This window comes from Phocoena sinus, chromosome 1, assembly GCF_008692025.1.
Source record: "Phocoena sinus isolate mPhoSin1 chromosome 1, mPhoSin1.pri, whole genome shotgun sequence".
Lineage (NCBI taxonomy): Eukaryota > Metazoa > Chordata > Mammalia > Artiodactyla > Phocoenidae > Phocoena > Phocoena sinus.
The window spans coordinates 18,927,171-18,946,535 of NC_045763.1; positions in this window are offsets into that span (position 1 = coordinate 18,927,171).

A 19,365-nucleotide genomic window follows, 5' to 3' on the forward strand; every position below is an offset into this window, starting at 1 on the left:
CATGCCTATAGGTATGGGTAGTTTTGGAAGGATATACATCAATATGTCAGTGGTTGTTATCTCTCAGGGATGAGGGTATTTTTAAAAGGGTTTCTTCTTTTTGTTCATGTTTAATTTCTAAATTTAAGTAAGTAATCCTAAACTAAATTAGTCAAGTTAGTTTCTAATTAATATGTCTTGCTTTTCCAATAAGAAAAGTCACTTTATTCTAAAAGTCACTATAGCTCTTCTTTATTAAATATGTTCTTTTCTGTTCTTCCACAACTCTCAAAGGAGGTATTGCTTCCTCTTTTCAGATGAGGAAACTGACATTCTGAGACCCCAGAGAGCTCATGCAGCTGCTGGATTCTGGATTCAGATCCAGGCCCGTCTGACTCCATGGCCACACTGCCTCTGGGTAACTGCTCTGTTCATTCTCTGGGTCTCAGTGACGGGCCTGGTGACCGTTGGTCAGTTGTGACCCAGCCCGGCTATTAATATCTTTTTTAACAGATGAAACTCTGAGAGGTAACATTGCTTGCCCAAGGTCACACAGCTAGTTAGTGACAGGTCTGGGATTTGGACCTCAGTCTGGCTGTCCTCAAAGCCTGTGGGTATAAAACTTCTGCTACTCAGCCTTCTGATGGTTAAGGGCAGACAAAAATAAAACGTCCCAGTCTTGATCACTTCCTGATTTGCAAAGATCATAGCATTAAACTCTCACCAGTGCTGCAGTGCTAGCTTCCTCTTTGGTGGAAGCAGTGGTGCCGGTAAATGTTTAATGCCTGGGTCTTGTGGGGCAGGGGGAGGCCCTGCTTGGTAGCATTTGCCAGTTTCTGTGGTATAGATATCTCCACCAAGGTCAATTTCAATTTGAGGCCCTAAACACAAAGTTGGGAAGAAGTGCACACAATGGGCTCTCCTGAGTCTACGGGAGCCTGCTTCAACACAACACAGAGTTGGAAGAACCAGACCTGAGCTCTTCCATGTTTAGAACAAACCACATCCCAAGCCCTAAGTGGCACATGGGGCTCGTATTGAAGTCTCTGGTCCATAGCGTGAGACTCATAATCTCTTACGTGGCAGTCAAAGGTTTTTACAACGGGGCCTCCACCTACCTTTTGAACCTCCCTCCAGTTCTCTGTGCTGCACCCACACAGAGAGTCCTCCTGGAGTCTCTCTCTGTCTCACTCTCGCTCTCTGTCTCACTCTCGTTCTTTCTCGCTCTCCCTCTCTCATCTTTCAAACACTGTTTCCGGGATTCCCTTCCCAGGCTTATCTTTCCCCTAGTCTTCTAGACTTCTAGCCAACTCCTATTCTTGCTTCCTGTCTCAGCTCATGAGTCACTTTCTCAGGGAACCTTCCTTAACCCCTGACACTGGTTTGTTCCCAATCCCTATATATGTCTCCTTTGGCAGTACTTAATCACCATTTCACAGAAATCATTTTTCTGCCTTTAATATCTCTCCTCCTGGATATATCCTCAAGGCCTGGCACATAGTAGGTATTCAATGACGAGTGAGTAATAGACTTTTAATGTCTGGGGCTTAGTCAACACATTTCCAGATGCCCGAGACAACTCAGCCCCACTCCTGGCTCTTAGCTGGCAAGTGGTAATCACTCTGTAAATATTTACTAAGCTGAACTTGGCATATGACTGATAATTGAAAGACATCAGTATCTCTTCTGAAAGTATGACTTCACAGCCATACCTCCCTCCATAGATGGGATTTTACAATCACACCTCTTCCATTGACCCCGAGAAAAATGTGTAAAACCACATTACTGTATGATGAGTTACAGCTTCCCTCTTTCCTTCCTGGGCCAGCAAAGGGTCCAGGAATGTTGGATCAGTGGACATTGGAAAAGGTAGGTGAGGAGGAAAAAGCTAAGAGCCGACTGGGGCTCAGGTGTTTGGAGAAGAAGGAAGCAAGTTTAGTAGACAGCTACCATGACTATGAGATGAAGAGAGAGATGGAGAAAATGGAGTTTAAAACTTTTTGTTCTGTGTTAGGACTGGAATATGTTTTGGCTTTTTTTTTTTTTCAAGAGACTAAAGATTTTAAATGGGTTGAAACTACTGTTGTTTTGACTGCTGTTTTCCTTGCTCTTGTTTTAATGCAATGCTGTCGTGGGTTGGGGGGAGGCAGGCCTCAAAACGAGAACAGGAAAGCCCATTTTTATATGGTAGTATTACTGAAGACTTTATCCGTGGTAGGGACAAAAACCCCAAAATGGCTTAAGCCAAAAAGGAATTCTGCAGGCTCACCAGATTGGGAAATTCAAGAATGGATGTGAATTTCCATTCACATCCCAATTTGGGATGGCTCTGGTAGAAAAAGATTCTGATTGGCTTGGCTTGGGTCACATGCCATTCCCTGAACCAATCAATGTGGTCAGGGAGGATAGAATAGTCTTAACTGGCTAGTCTAGGTATTGTGCCCTGGGGTGCGAGGGATGAATGGAATACCCTGACTTACAGCACCTCCAACCGTGTGGAGTGGAAGATGGGCAACTCCCCAAAGAATGGATGCAGAGGAGACAAACAGCACATAGCCACTATAGAGGGTTACATATGAGGAGACCTCAGAGTTCATCCACACCAACCTGGAAAGATAGGCATCCAGATGCTGCTTGGAATCCTCCAGTGATGAACCCTCACTACCTTTCGGGGCTGTCAATTCTGTTTCTGAACAGTTCCAGTTGGGAAATTCTCCCTTAAATTGATCTAGCTCCTTGTAATTTTCGCCAGTCATCTGACTCTTCCTTTTGAGGCCTCCCAAAATAAAACAAAGCCTTCCTTTCCATGTCAACATTTCAAATGTTAAGGTCTCTGGAACATTCTTATTGGATTGTGCAGGGCTGACAGCCAGTTTCCTTGGGGTAAAAGCACCAGCCTGGAAATCTGGAGGCCTGAGCTCCAGCCCTCATTCTACCTTTAATGCAGAATAGTGGCCACCCTGGGAGCAGGTGTATGCTGTTCCCATTTTACAGATGATTATACCCAAAATTCATATTTGAAATCCTAACCCCCAAAGTGGTGGAATTTTGAGATGGTGCCTTTGGGAGTTAATAAGGTCATGAAGGTGGAGCCCTCATGAATGGGATTAGCACCCTAAGAAGAAGAGATACAAGAGAGATCATTTTTCTCTCGGCCATATGGGGATACGAGGAGAAGACTTCTGCCATCTGCAAACCACGAAAAGCGCTCTCAGCAGGAATAGAATTGGCTGTCACTTGATCTTGGATTTCCCAGCCTCCAGAGCTGTGAGAAATAAATGTTGTTTAAGCCATCCAATCTATGGTATTTTGTTATAGCAGCCTGAAGTGACTAAGACAGATACTGAAGTAAAGGGAGGCTAAAGGACATGTCCAAGGTCACACAATTGGAAATGGGGAAGCTGGAATTTGCAGCCAGGACCACATGATTCCAAAGCTTCCAGTCTTTATCACCCTATGGTCTTAAGCAAGTTACATCCTTTCTCTGGGTCTCAGTTTTCTCATCTGTAATTTGGGAACTTTAGTGTGCATTAGAGTCACCTGGAGGGTTTGTTAAACCACAGATTGCTGGGGCTCATCCCTAGAGTCCCTGATTCAGTGTTTCTGAGGTGGGGCCTGAGGATTTGCATTTTAACAAGTTCCCAGGTGCTGCCAGTCTGGGTTCCACACTTTGAGAACCACCATAGTAATTGATTCCAGCTCTAACATACAAGTTGCAGGGTGGGAGAATTTTTACTTTTCCACTTAGCTTGGCTTAGTCCTTTATTAAATGGTGTGTGTGTGTGTGTGTGTGTGTGTGTGTGTGTGTGTGTGTGTGTGTATGAGAGAGAGAGAGAGAGAGCGAGAGAGAGAGCGAGAGAGAGAGAAACAGAGAGCGCAGGCAGCAGGAACTTTGCTCCACAGTAAAGTTAATTGAAGGGAAATTCAAGAAGTAGGTAAATAAATGGGGATAATGTGGAGTAGGTGCCCAGTCAGATTTGAAGGGAATCAAAAGGAACAGGCTCAGAATCGTATAGGTTTTCTAATTATAATAATTCCACTTATTGAGCACCTGCTATGTGCTACTGCTTTCATTACTTCATCTCAGCTAACTCTTACAGCCAGTCTATAAGGTAAGTATCAATACTTATGCTTTGCCAATGGGAAACTGAGGGTCAGAAAGGTTAAGAAACTGAGCTAATGGGAATATAATAAGGTACAGCTGCTGTAGAACACATTCTGGTGGTTCCTCAAAAGGTTACATATACAGTTATGATATGACTCAGCAATTCCACTCTTAGGTACATACCCAAGAGAACTGAAAACATGTCCGCTCAAAAACTGTACATGAATGCTCAGAACAGCCTTCTTCATAGTAGCCCCAAAACTGGAAGCAACCCAACTTTCCATCAACTGATGAAAGGATGAACAAAATGTGGTATATTCATACAACAGAATGCTATCCAGTAATAAAAGGAAGTATGTATTGATACATACTACAACATGGGTGAACTTTGAAAACATTATGCTAAGTGAAAGAAGCCAGACACAAAAGGCCACATGTTGTATTCCACAGGCATATCCCGTTTTTTTTTAAATGTGGACCATTTTTAAAGTCTTTATTGAATTTGTTACAATATTGCTTCCATTTTATGTTTTTTTTGTTTTTTTGGCCACAAGGCATGTGGGATCTTAGCTCCCCAACCAGGGATTGAACCCACACCCCCTGCATTGGAAGGCTAAGTCTTTAACCACTGGACCTCCAGGGAAGTCCCTGTGTATCCCATTTATATGAAATGTCCAGAATAGGCAAATCTATAGAGACATTAAGTATAGTAGTGGCTGCCAGGGGCTGGGGGGAGGCAGGAGAATGGGGGAGTGGCTGCTAGTGGCTATGGGTGTTTTTTTTTCAGGTGATTAAAATGTTCTGGAATTGGTGGTGATGGTTGCAATGACTTTCTGAATATATTAAACATTGTACACTTTAAAAGGGTGAATTTTATAGTAGGTGGAGCTTTATCCCAAATAAAGAGGGGGTAAGCGTTCCTAAGGGTACACAGGTAGAGGGAGGTGGGGCTTTCCAGGTGCTCATGGCAGCCTGGAAAGAGGCCGTAGTTACCCATCTTGGCTCAACCCGTAATCTTTGTCTAGGCCCCTCCTCCTTCCCTTCTGGCCTCAACCTCTCCTGCTTCGGGCTGAGGGGCGCTGGAACATTCTGGCCCTGAGGTGAGAGGACTCCAAGTCTGGTGCTGTCCCATTCGATGGGCCCGGGCGGGGGCGCAGAGGGAGTGGGGGAGAAGGGGCAGGACCGCTTTCATCCGAGAACACCCTGTCCCTTTCCTGTAAGAACAGCCAGGCTCATTCCAAACCTGCCTTTATCGCTCCTTACCGGCCTGGGAAAGCCCCCAGGCACTCAACAGCGGTTCCCAGGTGTGCAGGCCGGCGGGCGTGCAGGGACCGAGGCTGCGCATGCAGAGACCCGGCGGCCCGCCCCTCCTTCTGGGAAAGTGGAGGCGGCCAAGCGGGCACATGAGGCCCCAGATCCGCACATCTCCGCGCCGGAGCCTCGGCTCCCACCCGCTTCTTCCATCCGCCCCCTTGCCGACCTACTGTGTGCTATATCCTCCTGGGGTCTCCTTCCTCCCTTTTATTCTTTCTTTCTCTCGTATCTGTTTATTTTTAATAATGAATTTTTAATTACACACGCAATAGATGAATACGTTTTCCTTTTAACACATAACCCTCTGTCCTTTCTCCTCTGCTCCCCCCCACCCATACACACCCAAGGTAACTGCTATGATCAGTTTGGGGGTGATTTTTCCTGAACCCATAGAAAATACATGTGTGTCTTTGTGCGTCGTTTTTATATACATCGTTTTCTATACATTGTCCTACTCTATCATTTTGCAACCTGCTCCTGGCATTTTTCACTCAACAAAACTTCGTAGAGAACTTTCCACATTGGTACATAGAAACCTTTTTTTTTCTTCATTGCTCAAAGTATTTCACAGTCTGGATGTGCCATATTTTATTTAACTGATCTCCAATTGATGGATATTTAGAACGTTTTTACTTTTTCACGATGACAAACAGCCTCCATGATCACCTTTGTACACCATGCATGCTTGGGCAGACGTTCCCTGGGGTAGATAACAGAGATGTAGATCTACTGGGTCACAGGGTGTGTACATTTCATAATTTAACAGATATTGCAAATTGCTCTTCACAGGACTGAACCAATCTGTTTCCTATCTGTAGTGTACATGAGATTCTCCTCTCCCCAACATCCTTCTCAACCTTTGATCTCGTCAAACTTAAATTTTTTTTGCCAATAGTGTTTTCTTACTGTTGTGCTAATTTGCATTTGTACAGAAGTTTTCTGAAAGTTCCCGGTTGCTGGTGTGGGGAAAGAACCCAGGAATTGGAATTAGGTGGCCTGAATACTAAACCCACTCTGTCAACATCTGCTGTGTGATCTTGAGCATACAAGTTACCTCTCTGATCCAGGGCATGTTCGTATACACGATCTCTCTGCAACCTGTATTTCTCTTGCTGCCTGAGAATCTTGGTTATAATCTTTCTTTTGGGTTCCCTGTTTCTTTGTTTCTGGGACCTAAGGTTTCTGGGTCCCCAAGGAACCCCTTCCTCCCTCTCTGCTCGCTGCCAGGACTCTGAAATGCATGGGTAAGGCATGGTGTCCAGAAGTTCCCATTAGAATGCACATATGTGCCCACCAGTGGACAAATCTTCAACTTGCCCATTCTTCACTGAATTCTGACCAGCTTGCAGCAGGCAACAGGGGCAGGACACCAGGTAGAAAGGACTTTATTATTTTTTTTTCTTTTGTAAAATTTTACTGTAGAAAAGTAAAATGCGCTAGGTGTAGAAAATTATAAAGAAAATTTAAAAAACACAATCTCATTCCCTAAAGAGACTCACTGCTGCCATTTGTGTGTCTATCTTTGATTTATGTGTCCATAGATAGGTATTTTTATACACATTTTGGTACTAGTTTTTCACTTAGCATTATATGATGAGCATGTCACTTAAAACCTGTTTTTAAATCTTAATTTTTTTTTTTTTTTTTACGACTGCTTTCAGAAAAGTTGTACCAATTTGGACTCCCCTGAGAAGGTGTGGATGGGTAAGCTTTGAAAGGAGCAGCGTGGCCCTCACCCACTTGGACACACACTCTGGTCTCTAAGGAACAGAAGGCTATCTGGGAGGGAACTCCTCTGAGAGGGCAGTCAGAAGAGCCCCAGGTGGGACCTCCACCCTTCAAGCACACTGGATCCCCCAAAAGCTTTCTTAGAAAATCAACTGCATTTCACAAGCGTGAGCACCAGGGGGAACCACACACCAAAAGAAAGTGACCCTGACTGTGAGAAGTTGTGTTGGACGGAGAGCTTTCTGGAAGCACTCCAAGGTAGAGAGAAGGCCATTTCTCCCAACTTCCTTGACATTCTCCTTACTGGACCTCCTGCACCCTCTGGAGAGGGTTACCCTCAGATGTGCCCATAGGAAGCTCTGGGAGTTGGAGCGGCACGTCTGGGAGCGCCAAGGCAGTGTACAGGATAGTGGTAGGAGCCTGGTCTGCAGCTTCCCCATTGTGTGTCTTTGGGTCAATTACATCACTGTTCTCAGTTTTTCTCATCTGTCGAGTGGGGGTGATAATTCCTTGTCCTTTTTTACTGTGTGTGTGTGTAACTTATGTAAAAGTAGTTTGAAAACCAGGAAGACCTATGGATTTCATCTGCAGTGTAGACTAGAGTGTAGAGGGTAAGGGTGGGTGTGTGTAGCAAGACTGGTTAGGTGGCTGCTATGTCAGTCCAGGGAAGATGATGATGCTGGGAGCTGTGGAGGTGATGAGCAGTAGTTGGATTCTGGATATATTTCAAAGGTAGAACCGACGAGATTTGTTGAAAGATTGGTTATGGGGTGTGAAAAGGAGAGAGGGTCAAGGGTGATACCAGAGCTTCTGGCTTGAGCAAACAGAGACCAGTGATGCCTGGTACTTAGATGGGGAAGGTGGTGGGAGGATGGCTCGGAGGTGTACATCAAGTTCTCATATTTGGACATGATACGTTTGAGATGCCTTTTAGGTCACTGAGTAAATGAGCGAAGATAGACGTCAGAAGATTGAGCCCTGGAACTTCCCTGGTGGTCCAGTGGTTAAGAATCCGCTTTCCAATGCAGGGGATGTGGGTTATATCCCTGGCTGGGGAACTAAGATCCCACATGCCTCAGGGCAGCTAAGCCCGCGTGCCGCAACTACTGAGCACGTGGGCCGCAATTACTGAGCACGCAGGCCACAATTAGAGAGCCCAAGTGCTGCAGCTACAGAGCCCATGCACTCTGGAGCCCGTGTGCCACAACTAGAGAGCCCATGCACTGCAACTAGAAAGAAACCTGCACGCCACAACAAGGAGCCCACGTGCCACAGCAGAAGATCCGCATGTCACAACAAAGATCCTGCGTACTGCAACTAAGACCCAATGCAGTCAAAAATTAAATAAATAAATAAATAAAAAGATTGAGCCCTAATCCCTTTCTTGGCAGTACTGAAAAAAATCACTCTACATAGTAGGTTAGACTATATCAGAGATGAAAACATACTTGACATACACTCTGCCACATCCCTTGCAGCATCCCTGGCGGACATCATTGATTCTTCATGACACTCAGAATCCTTCTCAACCCAGGGTTTTACCAGCCAAGTGGAGGTGATACAAAGGGAAAATCTCTGTATCACCCTTGGACTTGACAGGCGTGCCAAGAATGTAGATAATAAAACCATAGGTTTTTGAGTCAGAGAGACCTGGGCTAGAAAGCTAATCTTGCTACAGACTAACTTGAGATCTCAGAAAGAGTAATTTATCCTTTCTGCCTCAGTTTCCTCATTCGAAAAATGGGATGAATTATAATTCCTATTTCATAGGTTTGTTGTGAAGGCTAAATGAGATAATACAAGAGGTGTACTTAGCACAGCACCTGGGACACAATCAGCAATCCAGAAAAGCAGCAGCAGCAGTAATAGTTACTGGCCTGTATTATTCCAGCTTGAACATTCTAGAACATATCCCCCTTCCTTGCTATTTCTTACCTCCAGGACAGAGATGTTGTAATGCTGGGGCTTTCCAGCAGGAGGCACTGTTGACATTTACATCTCTATTGCCCGCAGAGATTCAGGAAGTGGGGAGAAATTTCCTCTGGAAGAGTGTCCTCCAAGGACTGTCCTGGCGGCCATTTAGATCCCTTTTTCCTGGTACAATAAACTGAGCTCTTTGTTCCTCCCAAACAACAGTGTCTCAGCTTTCTTCACTGAGTCTGGTCCTATTTTCTCAGATACGGTTCCTGGCCTCCTCCTGCTTACGGATTCAAGCCAAACCATTGAACCTGGCATCCCAGACCCCAGCCAGCCTCTCCTCACTGTCTGGCCTCCCAGCTGCTGCTGATTTCCCCAAAGTGACCAGGCGTGTGCCGGCGGCCTTCCTTTTGCACGTTGTGTCCATTTGGAATGTGTCCCATGTCCTCTCTCTTCCCCTCAGCTCTGTAGAAACCCTTTTCCCAATTCTTCCTCTTCCAAGCAGGAGAGAGATGGAGGTGGGTTCCACTAACCCTACTGAGCGGACGGGACGGAAGCCAGACACATGTTCCATGAACCGCCCAGGCTCGGGTCATGGGCGAGCTCAAGGAGAAACCAGAAGCCGGGTCTCCCCAGCCTCAGGCTTGAGTGAGTCACTTGCCACCCAGACCTCATTCATCTTCAGACTCAGGCTCTCATTTGGCCTGTGATGAGCACCTGTGACTTGCCAGGCCATGTGCCCGGAGCTGGGCTAGCCTGAGATGGAAGCAGACCCTGTGCCAGGCCTCAAGGGGCACGGCCCTGGGGGGGGGGGAGCGAGACAGCACTGCAGTGGGCCATGACAGTGCAGAGCAAATGTGCTATAACGGAAGGACGGGCCACCAGGGTGCTGGGAAGGGGGTAATTTCTGGATGCCTGTGGTAACCCTCCACACTAGAGCCTCACCAAAGCACATGCCTGTTTTAAAGGGTCCATTTTGGGTCCAACTTTCTCCACACTCAATGGACAAAATGGACTCTTCCTCAAACTCCATATCCCTTTCTTGGCCAAATATCACCTCCTCCCTGCTGCCTTTAGCACCCCCAACACAGGCACACACACACACACACAGAGACACACACACACACACACACACACACACACACTGCCGCTTAGAGTAAGATGACCTCGTGGGAAGGCCCTGGAAGAGGGCCAGTCAGCTGGGAAGCAGCCTCTGAACCCGCACTGCTTTTTCCCACCCCTCCTGCTTCACTGCCCACTACCCCCATCCACGGGTCCCCTCCATGGTTTTGCATCCAAGTCCTAGAAAGTATCTGTCCCCAACCTTTATCCCTCTCCACTGGCAACCCCAGTTTGTACACAGGAGATGCCAGGACTTATGGCCTGCTGAGCTACTGCATGCCTCTGCCACCTGCCTTCCCTCCCTCCGTGTATGAAAGCTGCAATCTTTGGCCATGTGCTTGTTACACAGAATGCCACCAGTAAGTCATCAGCTGTCATGATAAACAAATGAGAAAAAGAAAACAATGAACAAATGAGAAAAAGAAAATGGGAAGCGGGCCGCTTCTCAGGGCTCTGGTGCCCCAAACCACAATGACACACCTGGTGGTTTTCGGTGGAAGGCGGCATGTCACATGAGTCAACTGAGTTGGGTAGTAGTTATTCTATACGTTAACAAAAATAATTTCTTTACTTCTTTTTAAAAATTAAATTAAATTAATTTATTTTTGGCTGTGTTGGGTTTTCATTGCCATGCGCGGGTTTTCTCTAGTTGCAGCGAGCAGCGGCTACTCTTCGTTGCCGTGCGCAGGCTTCTCATTGCAGTGGCTTCTCTTGTTGCGGAGCGTAGGCTGTAGGCATGCGGGCTTCGGTAGTTGTGGCTCGTGGGCTCTAGAGCACAGGCTCAGTAGTTGTGGCACATGGGTTCAGTTGTTCCATGGCATGTGGGATCTTCCCGGACCAGGGATCAAACCTGTGTCGCCTGCACTGGCAGGCGGATTCTTTACCACTGTGGCACCAGGGAAGCCCCTCTTTATTTCTTCACAAAAAGATACACATTAGCTGTTAGAAAAATTAGGAACTAGACATTTTAGATACAACAAACTAAAAGCAAAGATGTATGGGTCACCCCACCATGTAGAAATGATCAATTCCTGGGAATTACACACAGATCACACACGTTTCTTTTTTTCTTTTTCTTTTACACAATGAACTCTTACTGTAGACATTGTTTTAGAACCTGCCTTTAAAAAAAATTGAGCAATATATTGTGAGTGAAAATAGCTAACACTTGCTGAGACTGACTCTGTGTCAGGCGCTGTGGAAGCACTTTGCATGTGGAGTTGCATTTAGTCCACCTTGTGGGGTTGATCATTTACTGCCCTATGTTACAGATCAGAAAATCAGAGTTAAGTGCTCTTTCGACCCTAAGAGGCAGTTAAAAGACCAGCCTCACAGTTAAGAGGCCTAGCCTGGGAGGCGGGAGGTGAGATTCCAGCTCATTTCCCTGGTTCAGGGCCTCAGTCTTCTCATCTGAGAAATGGGAGTACAGGGCTGGAATGACCTTCCCCAGTGGAGGGGGGCTGAAGACCCCTTCCCCACTTTCAGAGGCCACCTCCTCCGAGGCCTCACTTTATCATCTGCCTGAGGCTGATGGCAATCACTAATATTCACTGAGCCACCTGCCAGGCCATTCTAAGGACCTTGTTTAATTCTCCCAACAGTCCTTTTAAAAAAAGGTCTGGGTTATTTTTATCCCCCTTTACAGGTGAGGAAACTGAGGCACGGAGAGCTAGACTGCCTTGCCCAATGTCATTCCATGAGTAAGGAGCAGTGTCAAGATTCAAACCCAGATCCATCCAGCCCCAGACCTGTGTTCTTAATGATTCCCAGTAGCTTTCCAATGTTTCCTCACCCACGGAAAAACAGACATTTCACATCCTAACTCAGTAAACACACGTGATATCAAAATTTAACTGGAATACAGATTTCATGAGCTAAAAACATATCCGTACCACGTGAGATGCTCTCAATATTGTTTTACTCTTTTTTTTTGCGGTTCGCGGGCCTCTAGCCATTGTGGCCTCTCCCGTTGCGGAGCACAGGCTCCGGATGCGCAGGCTCAGCGGCCATGGCTCAGGGGCTCAGCCGTTCCGCGGCATGTGGGATCCTCCTGGACTGGGGCACGAACCCGTGTCCCCTGCATCGGCAGGAGGACTTTCAACCACTGTGCCCCCAGGGAAGCCCTCAATATTGTTTTTTCTAGTCCACAAAGAAAAAAAAATCCTGGCTGCAGCAGCTACATTGGGCTCAAAATGGGTCGTGACCTGTAGTTTGAAAATCATTGCTTGTGCTGTCCCTTCTCTGCCCCAGGGAAGGCCTTTTTAATGGGTTCAAGGTCTTTCTCATTTGATCCTAGGAAGTAGCCAGCACAGGCACTGTGACCCTATTTCAGAGAGGACGGAACTGAGCACCAGAGAGGGGTAGGGCAGTTCCTGCCGGGGGTACCCAGAGAGCTCTGGGATTCCCATGTAGAGACAGGTCGAGGCAGATTTGGGCCAGTTGACACAGCAACTTTATTGAGCACCTGCTGTTTGCAGGGTGTCACATACCTTACAGCACAAGGTTTAGGTCAGTTAAACTTCTCGGCAAGCCAGGTGTGGGGGGAGGTTAGGAATACCTTGTTACAGTTGAGGCAACTGAGGCTCAGCGAAGTTGAGTGGCTTGGCTAAGGCCACACAGCCCGTTAGAAGCCAGGCCTGGTTAGGGTCCCTACTTTGTTCCCGGAACCAAGCTCAGGGCCTGAAACCTAACAGACACTCAGAGAATGTGTCCCTCTGGCTGGCCCCAGAGCCCTCTCCCTCTGCCAGGGCTCTGTGATTTCTGCCTTGGCCCCCTTTCTGGGAAGCACGGCCCTGGTCAGGGCTGGCTCCAGGGTAGTTCGGGGCTTGCTGGGGTTCCACCTGGGCAAGGGTCCCTGGGGTGCGTACTCTCTGCTGAGTTTCAGTTCCAGGTCCCTACATGCGCTCCTGGCCCTGCCCTGTCAGCTGAGAGGGAGGGATTCAGACCACTCCCCAGGGCTTGGGGTGGAGGAGCCCTGCCAGCGCCTGTGCTCACTGGGCCTCTCCCACTAGCCGCTCCCTGCTCACCTCTCACTCCCAGACCCAGCTCTGGGGCCTCTGGTGAAGCCCAAGCCCTCTCTGGTCCTGCCTCCAGCCTGGGTCGGGGTCCCACTCCCAGGGCTCCCTCCTCGGCCTGCACTTTCCCTTGGGGGAGAGACTATGGTGAGAGGGTTGAGCCTCAGGTTTGGTCCCCGGGGCTGAGGTCATGCTTCCCTGGTGGAGAAGAGCAGACACGGAACCTTGCACTCTCCGTCCTTTTCGGGCTGTGCATTGTCCCTGCCCCAGAGGAGGGAAGGAGGGGACCCTGGAGTCCTAAAGCTAAGCCTCCCTTCCCAGAGCAGGAAGCGGTCTCCCTTCCCAGAGCAGGAAGGGGACCCACGCCCTAGCAGGAAGCCCAGAGCTGACTCAGGAGGCGGTTCTAGACCTGGGAGGGGAGGAAGCCAGGGCAGAGCGCCAACAGCTGGGCTTTGACATGGCTCTGCATGGTGTGGAAGGTGCCAAGTGTTCAAGGGGAGTGCCATTTTCACCTCCACCCTTCTCCCTGCCCATCTGGGCCTCACCCCTCCTAAAAAAGAGCTGGCTCAACACTCCCTTCCTCCAGGAAGCCTTCCCGGGTTGACCCCACCTCACACTACCTGACATCACTTTGCATCTTCCACGAGGGAAGGAGGTGAGACTAAGACGAGCATGGTGTAAACTCGCTGTCCATCTGGGAGCTTACACATCTCAGAAGGCTTGGTCCGCCTTCCATGTCATGCACAAATGATGGGTCCCTCTTTGAAAATGACCCTCAGGACCAGTTTGCAGATGAAACATACACACACACACACACACACACACATACACACACACACACACACACAGACACACAAGTACATCTATCATCTATCATTACTTGATCATCCTATCTTGTTTTTGGCCAGGAAGACTAGATGTTTCCAAAGTGAATTCTGGATGATGCCCATCGATGTTAACCCACCCACCTGACTCTCCTACCAGAACAAGAGAGTCCCGTGGTCAGATAGATTTGGAACCCTGAGATTTAGGGGTTAAACAATGCTAATCTTATTTCTGTACTGCAGGCTTTCAACGATCTTTCACTAGTCAATGCACATAGTGAATCTCCAAGGATCTGCAGTTTCCCAAATGTACTTGACCTTAGAATTTTTTTTTATAGTGGAGCCTCTCATGGGCCTAGAGTGCTACTGGGCACCCTTTGGGAAATGCTGGGATATAGAATATTCTAGAAAGGGCAGACCCAGCTGAGCAATAACTTATATCAACAATACAGCATACTTCCATGGATGGAGGGCTTACTCTATGTCAGGTTCTGTGCTAAGCCTTTATGTGATAAATCTCAGCAAATTCTCAAAACAACTGGTGAGATGAATATTATTCTGGAAGCAAAGAGGGCTATCTAAGTCATCTGATGGGCTAATTCATGATAATCTCCCAAGCTATGGATTCTGCATTATCTGGAGTGATATTCAAAATATGTACCAACCTACATGGCACTGACCAATTTATTGGAGATCTTATTTCAAATGACAAAAGCAAGCAACATTCCTCATGGATGACTTTTGCAGAGGGCTGCACAAACCAGGAGCTGCCTCTGCCCCCTGGGTGGCCTTGGCCATTACCTTCTCGGTGGGAATGGCCTAGGCCATTGGTGAATGAGCTGCCTGCCCACTGCCCACCGGTCAGTCCAGGGGAGGCCTGGGTCTCCTAACCAGAGCAGCACCGCCTCAAGGCCAGTCACCTGGAGACGGGGGCTGGCCAGGCTTGCCACCCACTTCCCAGAGCAAACAACTGGATGTGATCCCCAGAGGAGTGGTGCATACAGCGTGCTCCCAGCTAATGGACCCAACATGCTAATCACTGCCCAGATGAGGCCTAGTTAATTACTGACCAGAGAACAGAGGTGATTGAATCCTTGGCATACACTCCTGCCCTTCGACAGTCTGGGGGTCTTTGCAGCCTGGAGGCCAGTTTCTTTGCCCACCCTGCGAAGGGGCGCGTTCACCATTAACTCTGGCAAGAGGGAGTTGGTTCAGTTCTCTGGGTGTTGAGACCTTGGGATGGGAGCCCTGGGGAGCCACAGGAATTTTTTCTGCATGGCCGAGAAGAGAAGCTGCACCTGCCCATCTCAGTTGGCTTGAGGTGTGACCTGGCTTCAGAGGCAGAGGTGTGGATGGCCTGGGTGCTCTGAGAAGTGCACGATGGGCAGCACGTGTGGCCGAGCCCCGGCTGGGCCTGCAAGGCTCCCTGGATAAGTCACTTTTCCTCTCTGGCCTCAGTGTTCCCATCTCTCTGATGAAGGTTCTGGAGACATGATTGCTGGGGTCCCTCAGCCTGCTTTTTGGCCCTGCCCCCATTGTCTAGCACTGCCCCATTCCTCCCTCTGCCCCTCAACCAATACCCTCTCGCCTAACTAGACCCTGGCCTGTGTCTACCCTGACCATTCTCCTCTCTCCTCTCCACAAAGCCCTCTCCACTTTCCTTCTCCCAGGCAAATGCCTGATTAAACTCCCTTCTCCTCCATGAAGTCTAAAGTACCTCCGGCTACACCAGCCCTTATGCGTCTCATTCTCTCCAATGGTTCCCACATGTGGAACCACAGCCTCTGAACTTCTCCCAGTTTTCTGGAAGACTGACAGTGGCTCACACTATGCGTCACTGCCTACGTGCCAGGCACCGGAGTAAACCTCATTTGAATGTTAACTCATTTAATCTTCATGACAACTCTGCTCTTATTCCCAATTTACAGATGAGGAAGGTGAGTCCAGATTGGTTATGTAACCCGCCCAGAGACACACAACAAGGATGTGTTGAAGCTGGGATACAAACCCAGGCAGTGTGGCTCTAGGGCTGTGCTGTCCAGTAGGGGAGGCTCCAACCACATGTGGCTATTGAGCCCTGGAAGTTAAGTTTAGCCTGAACTGAGATGTGCCGTAAGCATTCAACGCACAGCAGGTTTTGAAGGTATGCTATGACACAAAGGATGTAAGATATCACATTAAGATTTTTTGCATGGATTACATGGTGAAATGTTATTTTAGACATACTGAATTAAATAAAACAGATCATTAAAATTAATTTCACTTTTCTTGTTACTTCCTGATGTGACTACTCAAAAATTTAAAATTATATATGTGGCTCATATATATTTCTATTGGGCAGTGCGGCTCTAAATTCTGTGCTCAGAATCTCTGTGTTGAACTGTCTACTTCTTGGGTGAAGCGAGTGGGGCAGGTGAGGAGAGTGGTGATGGTGGTGATGGTGATGATGAGGATGGTGATGGTGGTGGTGGTGATGTTGGTGATGGTGATGGTGGTGATGGTGATGGTGGTGATGATGGTAATGGTGTTGTTAGTGATGGTGATGGTGGTGATGGTGGTGGTGGTAATGGTGATGGTAGTGATGGTGGTGATTGTGGTGGTGATGGTGGTGGTGATGGTGGTGATGGTGATGGTGATGGTGGTGATTGTGGTGGTGATGGTGGTGATGGTGGTGATGGTGATGGTGATGGTGGTGATGGTGGTGATGATGATGGTGATGGTGGTAATGGTGATGGTAGTGGTGGTGATGGCGATGGTGGCGATGGTGGTGGTGATGGTGGTGATGGTGATGGTGGTGGAGGAGGTAAGGACAGTGGGATGGAGGTGATCGTGGGGTGGTGATGGATGAAGCCATCTCATTTATAGCATCTAATATTTTAAAAGAAACATCTATTTTTCTTAAAAAAACATCCATTGTAAAAAATAATTCAAACAATAGAGTGAAAATCTCCCTCTATTCTTTTACTTCAGAGATTGCCAGTGGTTTAGTGGGGTGCAATCTTCCAGCCTTTCTGTAAACAGAAACATGAGGAGGATATAAACTTAAAAAATTGATGGTTTGAATTTGTAGCAGCATGGATGGACTCGGAGGGCATTATGCTAAAGGAAATAAGTCAGATAGAGAAAGACAAATACTGTATGATATCACTTATATGTGAGATCTCAAAAATACAACAAACTAGTGAACAGAACAAAAAAGAAGCAGACTCACAGATATAGAGAACAAACTAGTAGTTACGAGTTGCAGGGTGGAATACAGGGATGGGGGAGGGGGAGGTATGTGTTATTGGGTGTAAGATAAGCCCAAGGATGTATTGTACAACATGGGAAATATAGCCAATATTTTGTAATAACTGTAAGTGGGGTGTAAAAATTTTTTAAATTGATGGTTTGATAATATATATGCTGTTCTGTAACCTGTTTTTTTTTCCTCACTTAGCGATGTATTGTGTCTATTTTCCTCTATCAGTACAGATGAACTTAATTCATTCTTTTTACCAGCTATATAGTACCATTGCATGGTTCTGTCCAAGTTATTTAACAAGCCCCCTATTAGTGTCCATTTGAGTTGTTTCTAATTTTTACTATTTTAAGCAGTGATACAATGAATATCTTGTACACTTGGTCTATCTTTGAACTTCTGTGCCAGCATTTCTGTAGGACTGATTTGTCACAGCAGAGCTACTTCACTGAGCTGTCTACACAGTTACCATTTTGCTCAGATTGCCAATGGCCCCGCAGAAACTACCCTCCAGAACACAGCACATGCAAGTTCCTGCCCCTCGTTGTAGCTTTAGCAGCTTTTGCTAGGATGTGTGTAGAACCTCTCAAATGTCTTCCCACATTCACCCTGCTACCCTCCAGTTTTTCTCCTCACAATAGCCAGAGATGCCTTTTCAAAATACAAATCTGATCATGTCATTACCTGCCACCTCCCCCAAGAAAGCCCCTTTGAGGTCACACTGCCCTTGGGTTAAAGACAGAATCCTTCCAACACCCTAGAAGGTCCTGAAGGATGTGGCCCCCACCCACCTCCCCAGCTCCTTCTGCTGCATGTTCCACTCAATCTCTGCAGCCACACCGGTTCTCTTTGAGTGCCCTGCATTCTCTGTGTTCCTTCCCACCTCAGGGCCTTTGCATGAGCTTTATCCTCTGCCTGGAACACCCTTTCCAGCCCTCATTCCACCCCTTCACCTATTTAACTCCTGCTTATCCTCCATCTCCCAGCCCAAATGGCACTTCCTCAGGGAAGCCCTCCCTGATGCACCCCCAGACTAGGGTCTCAGAGGACACCCCACCCCCACTCCTCACTACTGATGAGCGCACATCTGTCTATGTGATTATCCTCCTCTTTGAAGGCCAGGGATGCTCCCCATGGCGCCCCCACATCCCAGCACAATGTCTGGCTTCCAGACATTCAGTAAAGATTTGCTGGATTTTTTTTTTTCTTACCACGTGCTTGTTCATGAAACCCTAACCTGTATAATGTGTTCTTGTTTGACCCTCCCTGTGACCTTGCAAAGCCATTTTACGCAGAAGGAAACTGAGGTTTTGAAGAGCAAACTGCTTTGGCTAAGATCCCTCAGCAGGTAAATGGTCGGGCATGGGATTTGAACCCAGCTCTCCCACCGATACCTCTCACACCTCGACTCTCCTGGGGCTCCCATTCCTTCCTTTACTATCTGCAGAAAATTCCATCTTTTTTAAAAAAAATAAATTTATTTTTTAATTTATTTTTGACTGCATTGGGTCTTCGTTGCTGCACGCAGGTTTTCTCTAGTTCCAGCGACTAGGGGCTACTCTTCGTTGTGGTGTGCGGGCTTCTCATTGCAGTGGCTTCTCTTGTTGTGGAGCACGGGCTCTAGGTGCACGGACTTCAGTAGTTGTGGCATGCGGGCTCAGTAGTTGTGGCATGTGGGCTCTAGAGCGCAGGCTCAGTAGTGGCGCAACGGGCTTAGTTGCTCCGCGGCATGTGGGATCTTCCCAGGCCAGGGATCGAACCCGTGTCCCCTGCATTGGCAGGCAGATTCTTAGCCACTTGAGCCACCAGGGAAGTCCCAGAAAATTACATCTTTCTCATTTTTCTTTTGCATCTATTGCTGATCTTCCATCTGGGCTTTCATGGTTCTGAACAATCAGAGAGTCACAGCCAGTGTTAGAGGTGAAAGGGTCTTGCAGGTGAAGCTCAGGTGCCTCATTTTCCTCACAACAGAACCAGGGTGCAGAGAGGGCCTGCGACCGGCCTGCCATGACCCTCCTCGGAGCTTCTTCATTCCCTAGTGAACAGACACACGCTGAGCACCTGCTCTACTTCAGTGCTGAGGACACGGCAGGGAACGAGACTCAGTCCTTGATCTCAAGT